General features: G+C 36.5%; 1 long non-coding RNA gene across 4 annotated transcripts in view; it reads left to right on the top strand.

Moving 5' to 3' along the window:
- The window catches only part of LOC140632337 (uncharacterized), a 138350-nt gene that overhangs the window by 75634 nt on the left and 46548 nt on the right, over nucleotides 1-16168 (top strand). For 2 of the 4 annotated variants that reach the window (XR_012029856.1, XR_012029857.1), the window contains exon 4: nucleotides 3836-4361. The exons of 1 other annotated variant lie outside the window; for it this stretch is intronic. This is a non-coding gene — a long non-coding RNA (uncharacterized lncRNA). Of the gene's footprint in view, nucleotides 1-3835; nucleotides 4362-16168 lie in introns of those variants that run through there. One more of the 4 variants, XR_012029855.1, reaches the window with a different exon arrangement.

Genomic DNA, 16168 nt, shown 5'->3' with positions numbered 1-16168 from the left:
ATACTGAATATGTGCTATGTGGCAAGCACATGTGTTCTAAGTGCTGGGGGATCAGAGATAAACAAAACAAAGTTCTTGACCTCATGGGCCTTAAAACAGGGGACACATAATGCCAAGGTAACTCCAAATACAGAAAGTGGTCTGAAAGGACAACTGTGAGAGGCTTATTTATTTCAATTGGTACCTTTCAAATATGCTTCTTTCTTCTTAGTCACACCAGATTTAGTAGCTCCATTTATGACATACCCAATAGTATTCATTACCTGTCAAACAACAATTTAAAGATAGAATCCCATTTGTTCAACTCACACTTGTTTTTCTTTCTACAGCTTCAGATAAACTCTATTAAGGAGATGATGTAATAGGAAAATTACCCACAAGAGTATAATAATTATCTCCATTCTCATTTCAGCTTAGATCAATTTTGAATGACAACTGGAAAAAACACTTAGCTTTTCTCGGTTTCAGTTTCCTCAGTTGTTTCCATGAGAGGTTACACTTATTAAAATAAGGAGGCAAGGCATCTGGGTTAAGACGTCAGTGGTTGAGCATTTGCCTTTGGCTCAAGGCGTGATCCCTGGGGTCCTGGGATTGAGTCCCACATCAGGCCCCCTGCAGGGGAGAAGGGAAGAAGCAAGGAAGTAGTGGTTGTGAAGGGGGCTGTGTTTTTGCATATGGGTTGTCAGGAATAGCTTCCTTGAAAAGATGCTGTAGGAACAGAGAACAGAGAACAAAGGAAGCCAGGGGATAAGAAAGTGGAAGAACTTTCCAGGATGACGGAACAAGAAGTATAAAGGTCCTAAGGCCAGAGGAATGGGGGACAGGGATTGATCTTAAAAGCCACAATAACAGCTTTTTGTTTTTCTCTGGGTGAAATGAGAAGTCATCTGGAGAGTTTTCAGCAGAGAGATGACTGTTTGTTGATGTCAGGAGGAACACGGTGGAAAGGAGACTACAGAATTAGATTGGGTGTATTTTTCTTGATCATTTAACCTACAGCAGGGAACTGACAATCTGAATGATGGTATAGGTTTTCTTTTGGAGAAAAAGAAATCACATTATTTCTATATGCAGAATAGTTGTGTCGGGGCATAGTGTTTTAAGTTTTCTGTATACTTTGATCCATTCTGGATGTTTCTATTTTTTTTTTTAATCAATTCCTTGTGATTTTCTTTTAGCTGTAGAAAAATACTTGATTGAGACCATATATCAGACTTAATGCTTCAGACCAATTGGAAAACTGAAAAAAAAATTAAACCAAGTCATAATCACTTTAAAGATAAGAGTCAACCTGGCATTGCAATATAAATAGAGACCAATTTAGACAAGAGACATAAGGAGAAATCTGGAAATCTCTTTCAAGATATGATAATATATCCATGTGTGAATATCATTGCATGCAAAAAGCTTCATTGGATAGAAAACTTAATGCAGTTTTCCCAGGGTTAGAAAACTATGGAATTACATTAGATGGAGGTCCTAATAGAGACACAGAAATCCTTAGAAAAATATTAGTGGTAGGGGTTTTATGTATTTAGACTTTTAACTTTTGATTATAGACAATCTCATGTATTCACTTTGCTTTAGGATTTCAAAATGTTTAGTAATACTATTATTATTCTTACTGGGAGATGAAGTGTAGCCAGCAGTCATATTGTCCTGAAAATTGCACTGTCTCTTTAAGAAGATTGACATGCTTTGTGAATTGTGAATCTCTGCTTTGTTTTCAAAAACAAATGGACACATTTCCCATTTAAATAGTGGTCTTCACTGTCTGCCCTTTGAATAAATGCTGGGAAAGTGTCTGATGTGCATGTATTTATCTTACAGCTTGACAAATGGAATTAATGCCAAAGTGTTAAGCCATTACTGTGTAGGGGAATAGAGGTCTTACAAATACATTTGCTATTTCACTTTCTCTGCATGTTCTGTGTATTGAAGCCTGGGTTAATGATATCCTCAGAAATTGTATGGTCTGTTAAATGGTAGTGGTGATGAAATATGGTTGGTCATTGCTTCCAAAAAGAAAAGTTTTATTTGGCAATAAATCCACAATGTTGGAAGGGTAAGGATAGGAGTCAGGGATGGATATGAGGCAAAGACTCAAAAGGTAGAACCAATTAATATCCTCCAACTTCTGGAAGCATACACTGTGGTCCTAGAGTTTCTCTCTTTCAGACTAAGAACCAGACACTACCAGCACCAGTTACCTTCTCTTGAGGGTTTTTTATCATGAATGCAAAGACATGGCCACCTTGTAGACCACATCTCCCAAGATAACACCTGAAGCTGAGACTTGGTTTCATCCTCAGCAAACATTAGAACCAACACAAAGACATAACAGAAATATACAATGCCCTCACGAGATTTCAAACTCCACATTTTGGAGAAAAATATAAGAGAAAAAGAGATAAATTCCCTTCACCCCTCCTTTCCTCACATCATACCCCCCGCCCCTCCTCCTTGCCCCCATCTCTTCATATCATCTCCCTTCTCCTTTCCATTTCAAAGTAGACCCAAACCTCCACCATCCTTAGGGATAGGAAAGCCTCAGGGCAAAATGAAACCAAAGTACTGTTTTTAATTCTTTGCTTTTGAGCTTCCTGGAGCCCAAGTCCTCCAAATATAAAGAAGTTTCAAGGATAATTTTGACAATCAGTAATGTTTACCTTAATTTGCATTGTTGAATTGAGAACCTAGCTCTTGTATTTGAAGAAACAATTTCATTGCATATGCAGTCTGCTTCTAAATTAGCTGTTTGTTTGTTTTTTAAATAAAAATATCCTATTTTCTTAGAGTAGGGACTTTCTGTTTTCATCTATAAAAACTCACAATGTCTAGATCAGTGCTTTGGACAAAATAGACTCATATTAAATGTTTCAGTTGAATTATGTAAAAATCTCCTGCCATCTTTTAAAGAAATTTTAGTCAGCAATGTATCTCATACACTGCCTATCCAATCTAAGAGTATAGATGAAAGGTTTTCCATATGCTTTTTATTTAAAATTACTATTTTTCCTTGGTGAACAGAATAGAGTTATCTCTGAACTTGTTTTTTTAAATTGGGACACTAGAATGATTAAAGTTTGGTATTATTTATCAATCAAAGTTATTCTCTAGTGAATATGCTTCCTTAAAAGTATTTAAATTTTCTAAAGCCACTGTGCCAGATAATCTAAATCCATAGGACACAAAGTAGCAATTTTATTTGATGCTGACATCTTCTCTTTAGGTTTTCCTTTAAAAAAAAAAAAGTCTATGCGAAATCCACTGAGCATAAAAAAAGAACCTCTATTTCTACTACCTACTGATGCCTTTTTTGAGCTTCCCTTGGTTGGGAATTTAGCATTAACAAAGGAATTTGTGATGTCTTATATACTCTGTACTGTAATCTAATATTCGTCTGTGATATCATTCATAATTACTATATATTTAAATCTCAGTTTGGAATTCAGGTGTCAAAGGAGAAATAGAACTGGGAAAGTCTTCATTATCAGTTATGAGCTGCTGTAAAAGTTACAGTGTTAAAACATCCCTTGAAATAGACATTAGAGACCTGAAAAAGGGATAATATAAAATTGATCAAAACCTAAATTTCAAAGCAGCTTTCCCCACCGTCCAAAAAAAAAAGGCTGTAGATAGAAGTGGTTTAGGGTTATTTCATACCTGAACACTTAAAATCAGGCAGAATTTTCTGTCCTTTATCGGAAAACTTAGAAAGATAGATAGATAGATGATAGATAGATAGATAGATGGACATATGAATAGATGGATACACTAGATCAAGAATAAACTCCAAAAATAAACAAACTCACCATAAAACTCATCTCTCTAGGGAGAAAAAAAATCAGAGGCTCATTGACTGCAAAGGTTAATCAAGATTCTGGGGGGACATCTCCTGTGCAGCAACTGACAAGCATTTCATTAGGGAAGAAGTCTGAAGCTTCAATGAGATTCTGGAGAACAAACCCACCAGGAACCAGATTGCTGGGAGGAGGAGAGATCAGAGCTGGTTGGGGTGAATGGACTTGAATATTGACAGAGCTCTGAGTCTCTTCCTGAAACGGAACCTACTTTACTCCCCCAAGAAATCTTCCTGCTCGGTACCACACAGCACTTAGCAACAGCATTACCTATCAGTGTGATTGTGGATTCCTGCACTTAATAACTTAATACATCATTACTTTTCCCATCAGAAAATCCACACTAAAAATCTTACTCCTGTGCATATGTTTTATGTTCATACGCAAATTGTGAATAATATATTTTGGTTATTATTTTTGTTTCAGGTATCACATATTTCCTCTGGCAATATTTTATCATTCCCACTTTCCATTTATTCCACTTGTTTGGGATAGAAAAAAATATATGTATGTATTTGAATATATGTATATATATATATTCAAATTTACCTTTAAGGGGATTTTTTGTTGTTGTTATTTGGCTTTATGGTTGTGTACATTGACTTATCAGATCCAATCTCTGTGTTGAAACAGGTATGTTTTTTCATTAGTACTATTGAAAATTAGGGGCCACTCTTAATTGTTCAAACAAAGAGATTGAAAATATCGTGACTATTTTAGAGGCCATAAAAATGTAAAATCAACATTTGAACCACAGCAGAGTGAAATCACAGCTCAGTAACAAGTTCTTATGGCAAGAATTATTTATAATAATTAAGGCCAGTTTATTAACTGGAGAGAAAAATAGAGGTAAAAAAGAGGACCTTTCAAGACACATATTATGGGGAGTGAGCCAGAGTTATTTTTAGATTTATTTTTGTACCATCTGTGTGTAATGTTGTTTATCTGTGAAACCCAGGAACAATAGAGTTTGGCGATTTCTAAGTTGTTACTGGTGTCTTGGGTAGGCCTATTACGGTTATGTTGTTAGGTAGAGGAGTGTTATAATAGTTTCCAGTTCTTTTCCTTCCCATTGCCTTGTTTTCCTGCACTTCTTTCTGAAGGTAAATGCCCAACACATGACATGCTCTCATAGAAAACGTCTTATGATCTGCAAAGCCAGTCTCTAAAGTAAATAAAACACCAGTCAAATCCACTTTGTCAGCAGCTTATCAGGAAGCATTTTTGTTTTGGTTGGTCACATTTTTTTTTTTTTTTTTACACTGTGTTTGAAGGAAACTTTTATATTTGAAAGACTAAATGAACACTTGGATGGCAATTGATGGTCCCCATCACATTCCTGCTGGATATGCATCCAGCTCATTTTCCAACAGCGCAGCAAGGGTTCTGAGTTTTTAGTATTAGCACAGATCCCCAAGGATTGGGTATGGCGAAAAAGCTGACAAACCTTTGTTACCCAGAGCTCTGGCCATCAGAAGCAGATGGAGACAGAATCTGCTTCTCTTGCTCTTTCCCTGATCCTCCGGATAAATTCATTACCTTGATCCTTAAAGCAGTAAATCTGACACTTCTCAGCAATACTAAATTCACTTCCTCCCCATTTTGAATAGCGAGACGTTGATAGCAGTCGTGGGTCAGCTCCTCAGAATCACAAATCCAGGACTGACAGTGGGACTGGCACCCCTGGCTGTCCTGCCAGTATCTGTGGCCCAGTATGGAGACACATGCATATGGAACAGAAGGCCTTTTAGTGGTGAAAGCAGCACGTCACAGCCGAATACATTTATTATAACATCAAATGGCTAAAACTGTTTATTCTGTGAACATAATGGTTTTCTGTGTCTTTGGTTCATCTTAATCTGTTTTAGTGCCCAGCTTCTCTCAAAAACCTCTTTTGAATGCAGAGTTATTCATTTCAGAGAACAGCTATAAGAGGAAGAAGAATAAAACAAAATTAGCAGTTGATCAAGAGTACTTTAGGCTGCCACCCTTTCCATTAACGATTTGATTTGATGTGAGTGCAATGCTTTCCCTGATACATTATGATAGAATAACACTGACAGAGGGTAAAACCAGAGAAAACTAAAACTTGATCGGAGCTACAGCAGCCTGCCACCCTCTCGATTAGCATTTTAATTTGTCGGAACTTCATCTCAGTTCCCACAAAAGGCTTTCTCATTGAACAGTGCCTTATCCCTATCAAGTCATCCTGAGCTTTTTAAAGAATTTGTTTGTTTATTAAGGATCACCTCTGCTTTCCCGTTAACAATGGAAGTTGTTTATCAGACACTGCTTTACAGTCGAAATCTAAGGCTGCCTCTTGATGACAGATTGTAAGTCTTCATCAGGACTAAAGTATGCACTTAAAGAAAAAAATATTCTGCCGATAATACCTTTGTTGAAGTGGCTTCCTACAAGAGAACCATGTTAATAGTCAAATTTTCATTCTTTTTGCTTGAAATTATCTGCTGCCTTAAAAAGGAAGTGAATAGAAAAAAAAATTATTCTTAGTGAGATCAATCCATTCATCATTAATTGAAGTCACTGCATTATTCCTACAGTATTTGGTTAAGGGGGGGGGAGCTTAAATTTCTAAACAGACATTTGTTCCACACACATGGGAATGAAGATGAAATATTTATTTGTTAATCCCAGCTCCGCCAAGTCCAATGCTTTCCTTCCCCTTGAGACTTCCCAGAACTGGTCTTAGTGACCTGGCTTCCCATGGAAGATGTGGAGTTTGAGAACCAGTGACTTCGATCCATCGAAAAGGAATGTTTTTCTTGTTCTGAAGTCTTAACTCAGAACATTTTATTCTCTTGCCTGCTTCATCAGTTATCAACCAGAAACAAACTATGTAAGAATCCAGTTTGACCCCCGTAAGGGTGATGGAGTGCTTTTTTTTTTTAAATTTAAATATATATATATATAATTTATATAATTATATATATAATAATATATATTAATTTATATATATAATTTATATATATAATTCCCACCCCTCTCAGCATCCACAGAGACTCAAAACATTTTCTATACCTCGACATTTGGAAACTCAGATCTGAAAATCTGAAAACAAAAAAAATGAATATATATAATAGTATTTTATCACTATCATTTTATCCGAAGGGAAAACTCCTGTTTCTTTGAATTTCTTAAGTTGCCACCCAGTACAGATAGGGTTCTGGTTCACTGTATTTTTCTATTTTTCTGAGACTTTGTGTTAAGGCTTCCCTTTCAAAGTCATTTCTCATATGCATATTCCCTAACTAAGAGTCATCCACATCAAAGTTACACTTTGAAGCTTTCTAGCAAAGTAGCAGCTCGGCAATCTATGACAACAGCAATAATTTAGTTGCGTAGTTTTATTGAAGAAGAAGTTTCATCCTTATTTAAATAGTGGTTTTAAAGCCTAATTAACTAAATTGATAGCTTTATGTGTGTAAATTGCCATGACAGAAAAAGGGAATATGCAAGATGGGGTGGGGGAAAGTGATTGCAGTCTGCCCTTGTCCTATAATGCTGTTTTATTAAACAGATCTGTATGCTCCCTGGGTATTCAGAGGCCTGTCTGTGGTGTTGTAATCTTTAACAGAGGGATTGTACGGAGACAAGTTCTTTAAACGTTCAGAAGCTAATCTAGCCACAATCTTAGGAGGATGAGATGGGCTCATTATTTGGAGATTTATTGCTTTGGTACACTAATGCCCTTTAAAAATCAGATTCTTGAAAATAAAATATTCTTACCCAGTCAGCCCAGAGACCAATGGTAGGATACACAATGTCACCAAAGTTTTTCCATTACCCTGTAAACACCTGTGTGTCTGACATATGTATCGTAAAGCTCTAATAACAGCTTATATCTGAATAAAAACACAGCCATGTACAAACACATTTACCATATATTTATCAATTACTATTTAAGTATTACACCATTAAACATACTATTTGCGTTATATTAAAATGTTATTTTAACTCATATAAAATGTATTTATCTTTGTAAGCTTATAATATTTATTAGATTAAACCAACTGAAATTCATGGTACTCAGCTGTGTTTGACCTATATAAAATGGTCATTCTATGTGATTTGATGTACTGTATACAAAGATAAATATAATTTCAGTTGATATACATTCATTAAATGACAATTTGGGATCGTTTTTCTTTGATCACAAATCTGATAAAAGCTATGGATTTCTCCTTAGAAAAATTTAGGTTGTTATAAAAATTTTGCATATAAACTTAGGGTGTTCACTGCTTTCCAATGAGCATCGCATATTTTATCCTCTGTCTCTTAACAACCTTCACACATTGTCTGAGATTGTAGAGAAAGGCAGACCCAGAGAACCAAACGGTGTCTGGCTGATTCGCGGCCTAAGGGAGGGTTAATATGAAAACAAACTACAGGCCTAGGACCCACAAGGATTTCTAAATGACCACTTTGGGGAGAAAAACTGCAGTCTAAGGATATTAGAGTTTATTCTCTGGATAAATGATGGCCCCCCTTTGGCCTCTTCTGGCTTCTTTCTTTGAGGCTTGGGTTTTCTTTTGGCAAGGAAAGCAAGAACAATTGCTCTTTCAGACCTCCAAACTGTAGACCGTAGACTGAATTTCATCTCTGTCTTAATCTGCCAATTTTTCCTAGTGTGTTATTTCATCCCTGAGACCATTTCCTTGGCAATCAGAGTAAACCATGGGCATGAACCTAAATGAAGTACTCTAGGAAAACCTTAGGAGAGAGCCATGAGTGCCCAAGATAAAAATCTTTTAGAGTTAGTTTACCCTGGAAGAGTAAATAATGTAATGGGCTCTTTCAGTTTCAACAGCTCTTACAGACCGCCCATCTCCATTCACCTCTTTGAAATGCATGGTGACAACACATTGATATTGCCTAGGTTAATGACTGACTGATTAACAACAGAGAGCACATTTGCAGGCAAATGAGCTGTAATAATTGTTGTAGGAACTCCTTTGAAGAAAATGTCTTAAATAGGTTTATAAAGGCTCTTGAAATGGCTTTTTCGCTCCATCCAGACAAGCTGCTCCCTATTCCTTTTTTGCCTTCTGTGCTCTTCCCAGGAGATTGGAAGAGAAAACTCCATCAAGCTTATCCCGAAATATCTAAAAAGTGGTACTTGTTCATCCAGTCTGAGGGATTTCAGGTAGCAGTCACCTTAAAAGGGTAGAATTGACACTTTAAGCAGCCTTGATCTTTAGCTTAGGTTTGCTGATTTAGAAACCATGAGTTAGAAGTTAAAATCCACGAAGACTCAATGTGCCTGTTTTCCTGTGCCTTCAAAAAAGGAGTTGGGCATTTATTTGAAACAGTGAAAAAGAAAATATTATGTAATTTTTCCTGCAGGTATCACATACATGGAGTTACAAAAAGGAATATCTCTCAACTTCTTTTAAACTCATGTACTGTTTTGTTAGGAGAAGTTCTTAATCTTCATGGTTCCCAAATTCTATCGGATTTAGGATGATTCTCACTGTCTCCTTAGGATTCACACCTTTGGCCTTGTGTAATTGCCAATGTGGCAGCAGCCTTCAAAATTCAGCATGCATCGAAATCACCTAGAGGGCTTTTTAAAAAGGGAGGGAAAGAAAAGAAAAAGACTTTGAGGTCCTCTTTCCAGAATTTCTACTTCAGTAGGTCTAACAATTTGCATTTCCAACTCAGGAAAATTAATACACATAGTGCTTGTCCAAGGACCTTCCTTTGAGATCATTGTTCTTGAATTACCTCTTCAGGTAGAGATGCCTACAGCTGGTCCTAACCCTTCCCATTCTCTTACCCACCGTCCTAATCTTTCCATACACACAGGCAGGTCAACTGGTTGGAGTAGACAATCAATCACTCTGCCTTTCTTATTATGCTCTATGGTTTTCTTTTTATCCTTGTTTTTAGTCATTCACTTAGTCAACAAGCATTTGACAACTTACTGGCCTGGGCATTAATCTAAAAGATCTTGGAGTTACAAAAGTAACTGCTGACAGTCTGCAGTCCAGTTAAGGACCTTACTGAAAGCACTGCCATCCTAGGAAAGAAGGCAATAAATTCAGGTGCCTCAAACAAATGGAATCATTATGGCATCAAGGGGATGGGGACACAGTGATCAAACTTCACTAATCCACACACTATTTCTGTAGTATTTTTCTTTTAATTCTTTCTCTTTAAAAATATATTAAATGTATTTTTCAAATGATCAGAATATTATTACCACAAAAATTAAAACAATACAACTTCCCATGAATAGAAGGCAACCAAAAATAAATAAAGATGCCCTACAACAAGACAAGTTCATTAAATTCTAGCTAGACACTATTACCTACAGAAAGTTCTGTGGCTGGAGTTTTCTTAGTGAAAAAAGGGAGATGAGCAAATGCTAGGAGGATATTACAGATATTTTAGCAAGACATAGAAGTCCACTTGTATGTTGGAAGAAAATGGGGAAAGGGAGACTTTTTCATTATGTAATATTTTGTTATTTACTGCTATTTCAAATATGATGTCTATAATGTTATTAGGACCCCCAGTATGATTTATCTCCCTTTCCTAGAAAATAAACAAAACAAAACAAACAAACAAACAAACAAAAAAAACCTCAGCTAGAAAAAAGCAGAAAAGAGCAAGAAAAATGGGATTGACAGGCTGGAGTGAAAGTCTTTAACAACTAAAAGACAGAGACAGAAAAAAAAAAAAAAAAAAAAGACTGAGACAGCCAGGATGAGGAGGATGTATCAAAATGTGGTATATAAGACAAAAAAGATGGACTCATAACATGAACTGTACCTTCTTTATGGAGTCACCTCAGCTCCTCTGTATTGCCCCAGCTTGGAAAGGTACATTTGAATCTAACATGTTTGGGTTTTCAGTTTTATTGAGATATAGTTAGCATATAACATTGTATCATTTTGAGGTGTACAAAAGTGATTTGATTTATGTGTATAGTGAAATAATTACCACAATAAATTTAGGCACCTCACATAGTTTTTTTTTCTTATCATGAGATATTGAATATCTATTCTTATAGCAACTTTCAAATATACACTATTGTTGACTATATTTATTATGCTATACATTACATCCCTAAAACTGATTAATCTTATAACTGGAAATTTGTACCTTTTGACCACCTTTATCTGTTTCCCTCATCTCCCACTCCTTGCCTCTGGCAACCACCAATCTGTTCTCCGTTTTTGTTTTGTTTTAGATGGTAGATTCTCTATATAAGTGAGATCATCCAATATTTGTCTTTGTCTGCCTTCTTTCACTTCACATAAGGCCCTCTAGGTCTATCCACATTATCACAAATGGCAAGATTCCATTATTTGTTATGGCTGAGTGATATTCCATTGTATATATGAATACCACATTTTCTTTATCCATTTATCCATTGTTTCTGTGCCCTGTCTATTGTAAATAAATTGTAAATAAATCCAATAGATCAAATTATAACTTCAAATCTAATATTCTTGATGCAAAACGATGGCCAGCATTTCATGGGAAACTTTAGCAAGCAAATATTTCGAAAGGTGTTCTCATTGCCCGGAGTATCTATCAAACTACTAATGCAGGAAACTGCACCTAGAAGAGCAGTATTAGGGATCACATTTTATTATAGTGACTGTTTATGTGATCCATGCTTCTGATGTAGGAATTGGACAATATTGTATTATGTCAGAAAATGCCTATGAATGAAGTTATCACCTTAGGTAGGCAGAAAAATAAAGAAATCAACTTCTTTTCTTGGCCACTGATGCATATTGTGAGTTGAACATAGAATGGGAAAAGCAGTTTGACATCAAAATGGTAAGAGTAGCTACTAACAAATAATACCATATCACTCTACCTCTACCACCATTGCATATAATTTAAATCCATATTTACTGGATGAAAATAAGAAGAAGAAAAATAAAACTTACTTTATACTATTTTTTCTAACTTTGACATACATTATCTCAATTTATCTTTAAACTCATTTAGCAAATAATGAAATTTGATCCGAGAGTAACTTAATTTACAAGGACACATTTGAATTGATGGCATAGCCACTATTTGAAGCCAATTCTGATTCTCAGTAGCCATTCACTTGTAACTAGTTGTAATAACTATAGTATTTGTAATAATAATAGTAATAATAATAATAATAGCATCTGTTGAGTGCTTATGAAGTCTTACATGAATTATCTAATTTAATCTTGACAACAACCTGTGAATCAAATATTATTATTTGTCTCCTAATGTGATAGCTGAGGAAAAGTTGCTCAAAGAATTTAAGTAATTTTCCTGAGGTTATATAACTAATAAATGGCAGAGCTGGGGCCATACACAGACTCATTTTAATTTTGTGAACTTTGGAGTTCTTATATATCTGTTCTCAAACCATCTGGAATGTATTTTGAAAGTATATCTAATTCTTGGAGATAGACATTGCTACAGAATAAATATCAGCTGCTAATGTTCATGTGGACCCCCAAGAACCAGAGCTCTAAAGTTCTCTTTGAATCACCTGGGGCATTATCCTGTCTCTAACTTCCCCTGCCACATACTCAAGGAGACATTAACTCCTTTCATTAAATGAATTCCTGCTACAGGGTTAATAAGATACCATTATGGCTTTGTAACATCATTTGCAGACAATATTTTCATGTAAGGACTTTTTTTTTTTTTTTTTCCTGATCCCAAGGCAAACAACTTCAGGTACTCCTAACTTGATGGTGGGGAATAGGATCTTCTATCCCATATTGCTTTCTGTGAGGTCAGTCCCTATATGTAGGCTCCTAACTTGTCTACCATACCATAACCAAAATACTTAAAAGCCCTGCAAAATATGACTTCTGAGTTTTAACAATATCTATCTCCAAGGTATAGCAATTATATTGCTTTCTAAAAATATCTGATTTTTAAATAATCAAGTACTAAATGAGAATATCATCCGGTACAAAAAAAAAAAAAAAAAAAAAAAAACCTTAAAGGTAAGGTTGACATCCTCATAACTTCATTCTTTGAAAGATAATTACGTTTTTATGGTGGGATGTGTGTGTGTGTGTGTGTGTGTGCGAGTGTGTATGTTTTATTTTCCCTAGGCCATTTTCTACCTATTTATATGTATCTATGTATCCATAGGAAATATACAGTATTGTTTTCATTATTTTCACATCAGTTGTGTTATAGAATATACATCTTTACCATTTGCATATTTTTTTCCTATTCTAAGTGATTTAAGAAACTTTGTATACGTATAGTTTTTACTTCATTCTTTTTACAGCTCTCTGGCCTTCTGTAATTTGGATATGCTATAAGCTTGCCATTGTCTTACTGATGAATGTTTAGGCTGATCAGTCTTTTACTATTATAAACAAACTTGCAGTGAGTATCCTTGCCTAGCACATGGTTGTCCATCAGATCCTTATCCCTTTATGTGAAGTTTTTTCTATGAATGAGGAGTGAAATTCTGGATCATAAGACATGCAGGTTTCAAATTTCAATAGCTAGTATCCAATTGCTTTTGGCTGTTCCAATATTTACTCATACTAGCCAAATAAAAGAGGGCCTCTTTTCCCCACCCTCAGAACCACATAGTACTTTAATGCGGCATCTACTTTCTTGTGAATATTCTAAAGAAAGGGAGGGAGTGAGGGAGGGAAAGAGGAATCATAGAAGATTAAATATACTAGTGTTGCCCTAATTGCCTGTATTAGGGCTGTGATTCAGAAAGGGTGAGGCTCAGTTGGTCTGAAATATAACCCTTTTAACTTCATCATTTAGCATATTCCAGGCTTTTCACCTCAGTTGCCACTTCAGAGCCTGTCTCATTTATCTCTGCTCTCTCTAACATTAGCACCCATGGAAAAAAGACTCCACGAGGTGGGAGACCTGACAGTACAGTGCAGTTGAAATGTTAGAGACAGAATTCTGTATTGCCAAGGGAGATGTACTGTGCCTCTGAATATTTAAAAGTTAACTTTTTACTTTTCCTGGAAATGCAATTAAAATGAGTTGTATACCACCAACACCCCCAACACCCCCTCCCCCATTACCACCCCCAGGCAGCTCCTAAAGAATTAATGACCAGCTGAGGTTAATGAGTCCCCACTCGGCTCTGGGCCATCAACTCTCCCAGCTGGCCATTAATCCCTTAGAAATGCCCCACGCCTTGGTAGTTACTCCTTAATTATGGAAGGCATTAAGGATCAGGAGAGGATCCTGAGCCAAATGAAAAGGCCATTTTTCACTGGTGCTCAGCATGGGACACTTCAAGTCCAGGTGGCACCAGGAGACACAACCAAACTGCGATTAAACCAACTGCTTCCGAAGAAGTGTCATCAATCTCTATTTTGTCCTTTGATCATCCAAATTCAAGGAGGCGATTCAAGGCTACCCTAGTTCTGAGACCAAGCAAATAACTTGTTTCTAATGAATTCTTGATTAAACTGTCTGAGGACCAATACTTTGGACTCATTCAAGCCAGAGATAACTTTATTTTCATGTCTGGGAGGAGTAAGTGGTTTTCTATATGGTTTGAAATTTTTAAAGGAGTCTAGGAGTTCTCCTATGCATCCATCTATTTATCTCTACTTGCTTGTGTCTTAAACTAATCTGTTAATTATTCCCTTGAGTCTGAATAGTAGATTTTAAAATGGATTACTCAGAAAACTAGAATTATTTTCCCATGGCCTTAGTAAGTTTTTTTTCCCAGCTGATTAGGTTGAAGGCACTAGCCATTACCATTTTATTAAGCAAAGCAGGGCATCTGTGTTTAATGTGAGGGTCCCGGTGCCTGCAAATGTTGAAATTTGTTAGATGAATGTATTAAGTTTAACATTAAAATGAGAGTTTGGGGATCCCTGGGTGGCGCAGCGGTTTGGCGCCTGCCTGTGGCCCACGGCGCGATCCTGGAGACCCGGGATCGAATCCCACGTCAGGCTCCCGGTGCATGGAGCCTGCTTCTCCCTCTGCCTATGTCTCTGCCTCTCTCTCTCTCTCTCTGTGACTATCATAAATAAATAAAAATTAAAAAAAAAAAAAATGAATTCTTGATTAAACTGTCTGAGGACCAATACTTTGGACTCATTCAAGCCAGAGATAACTTTATTTTCATGTCTGGGAGGAGTAAGTGGTTGTCTATATGGTTTGAAATTTTTAAAGGAGTCTAGGAGTTCTCCTATGCATCCATCTATTTATCTCTACTTGCTTGTGTCTTAAACTAATCTGTTAATTATTCCCTTGAGTCTGAATAGTAGATTTTAAAATGGATTACTCAGAAAACTAGAATTATTTTCCCATGGCCTTAGTAAGTTTTTTTTCCCAGCTGATTAGGTTGAAGGCACTAGCCATTACCATTTTATTAAGCAAAGCAGGGCATCTGTGTTTAATGTGAGGGTCCCGGTGCCTGCAAATGTTGAAATTTGTTAGATGAATGTATTAAGTTTAACATTAAAATGAGAGTTTGGGGATCCCTGGGTGGCGCAGCGGTTTGGCGCCTGCCTGTGGCCCACGGCGCGATCCTGGAGACCCGGGATCGAATCCCACGTCAGGCTCCCGGTGCATGGAGCCTGCTTCTCCCTCTGCCTATGTCTCTGCCTCTCTCTCTCTCTCTCTGTGTGACTATCATAAATTAAAAAAATAAATAAATAAATAAAATGAGAGTTTGGGGGAAAGGCTGATTAATAAGCATTAACACTTTAGTCTGAATTAAGTTAGTGCACAACTCAGTCCAAAGTGCTTGCGGGAGCCCTCAGAGTGAGCCAGAGACAATACTGAGTGAGAGTTGAGGGAACTGTACAAATTAAGCCTAAAGCAAACTTTACCTGCTTACCCATTTTGTTCCAGTTGAAACACGCCCCATTATTTTTTCTAGCATGAAGATAATATTAGATTAATTTGAAGTTAATACTGTATCACACAGTAAGCCTACCTTTAAAACAGGACATGCCAAGTAAGACAGCTCTGTCGAGGGCTTCTGAGACAGAGAAACTGGGCACGAATCCTGATTCTGCCCCTTATTTAATGATATGACTCTGGGCAAATGCCTTACCTCCCTAGGGAAAAATAATGCCTCCTCTGTTGTGAGGCCAAAAGAAAATAATGCTTATAAATAATTGTACTGTTCTTCACAGTTAATTCTTAATAAATGGCATTTTTAGAGATGTTTAATCCAATGTCTTTCATGAAAAATAACACTTTCATTTACCCTCTAAATCTAATCTGTCATAAAATCCACTCTGTGTGTTGTGCACATGTGTCTTTGCTGCCCCCACTTCTGCCAATGAAACTTCCCAAACTAATGACTCCTCTAG

This window comes from Canis lupus, chromosome 4, assembly GCF_048164855.1.
Source record: "Canis lupus baileyi chromosome 4, mCanLup2.hap1, whole genome shotgun sequence".
NCBI lineage: Eukaryota > Metazoa > Chordata > Mammalia > Carnivora > Canidae > Canis > Canis lupus.
The sequence above is the reverse complement of the archived record's forward strand: the minus strand, read 5'-3'. Positions and strand labels throughout refer to the sequence as shown.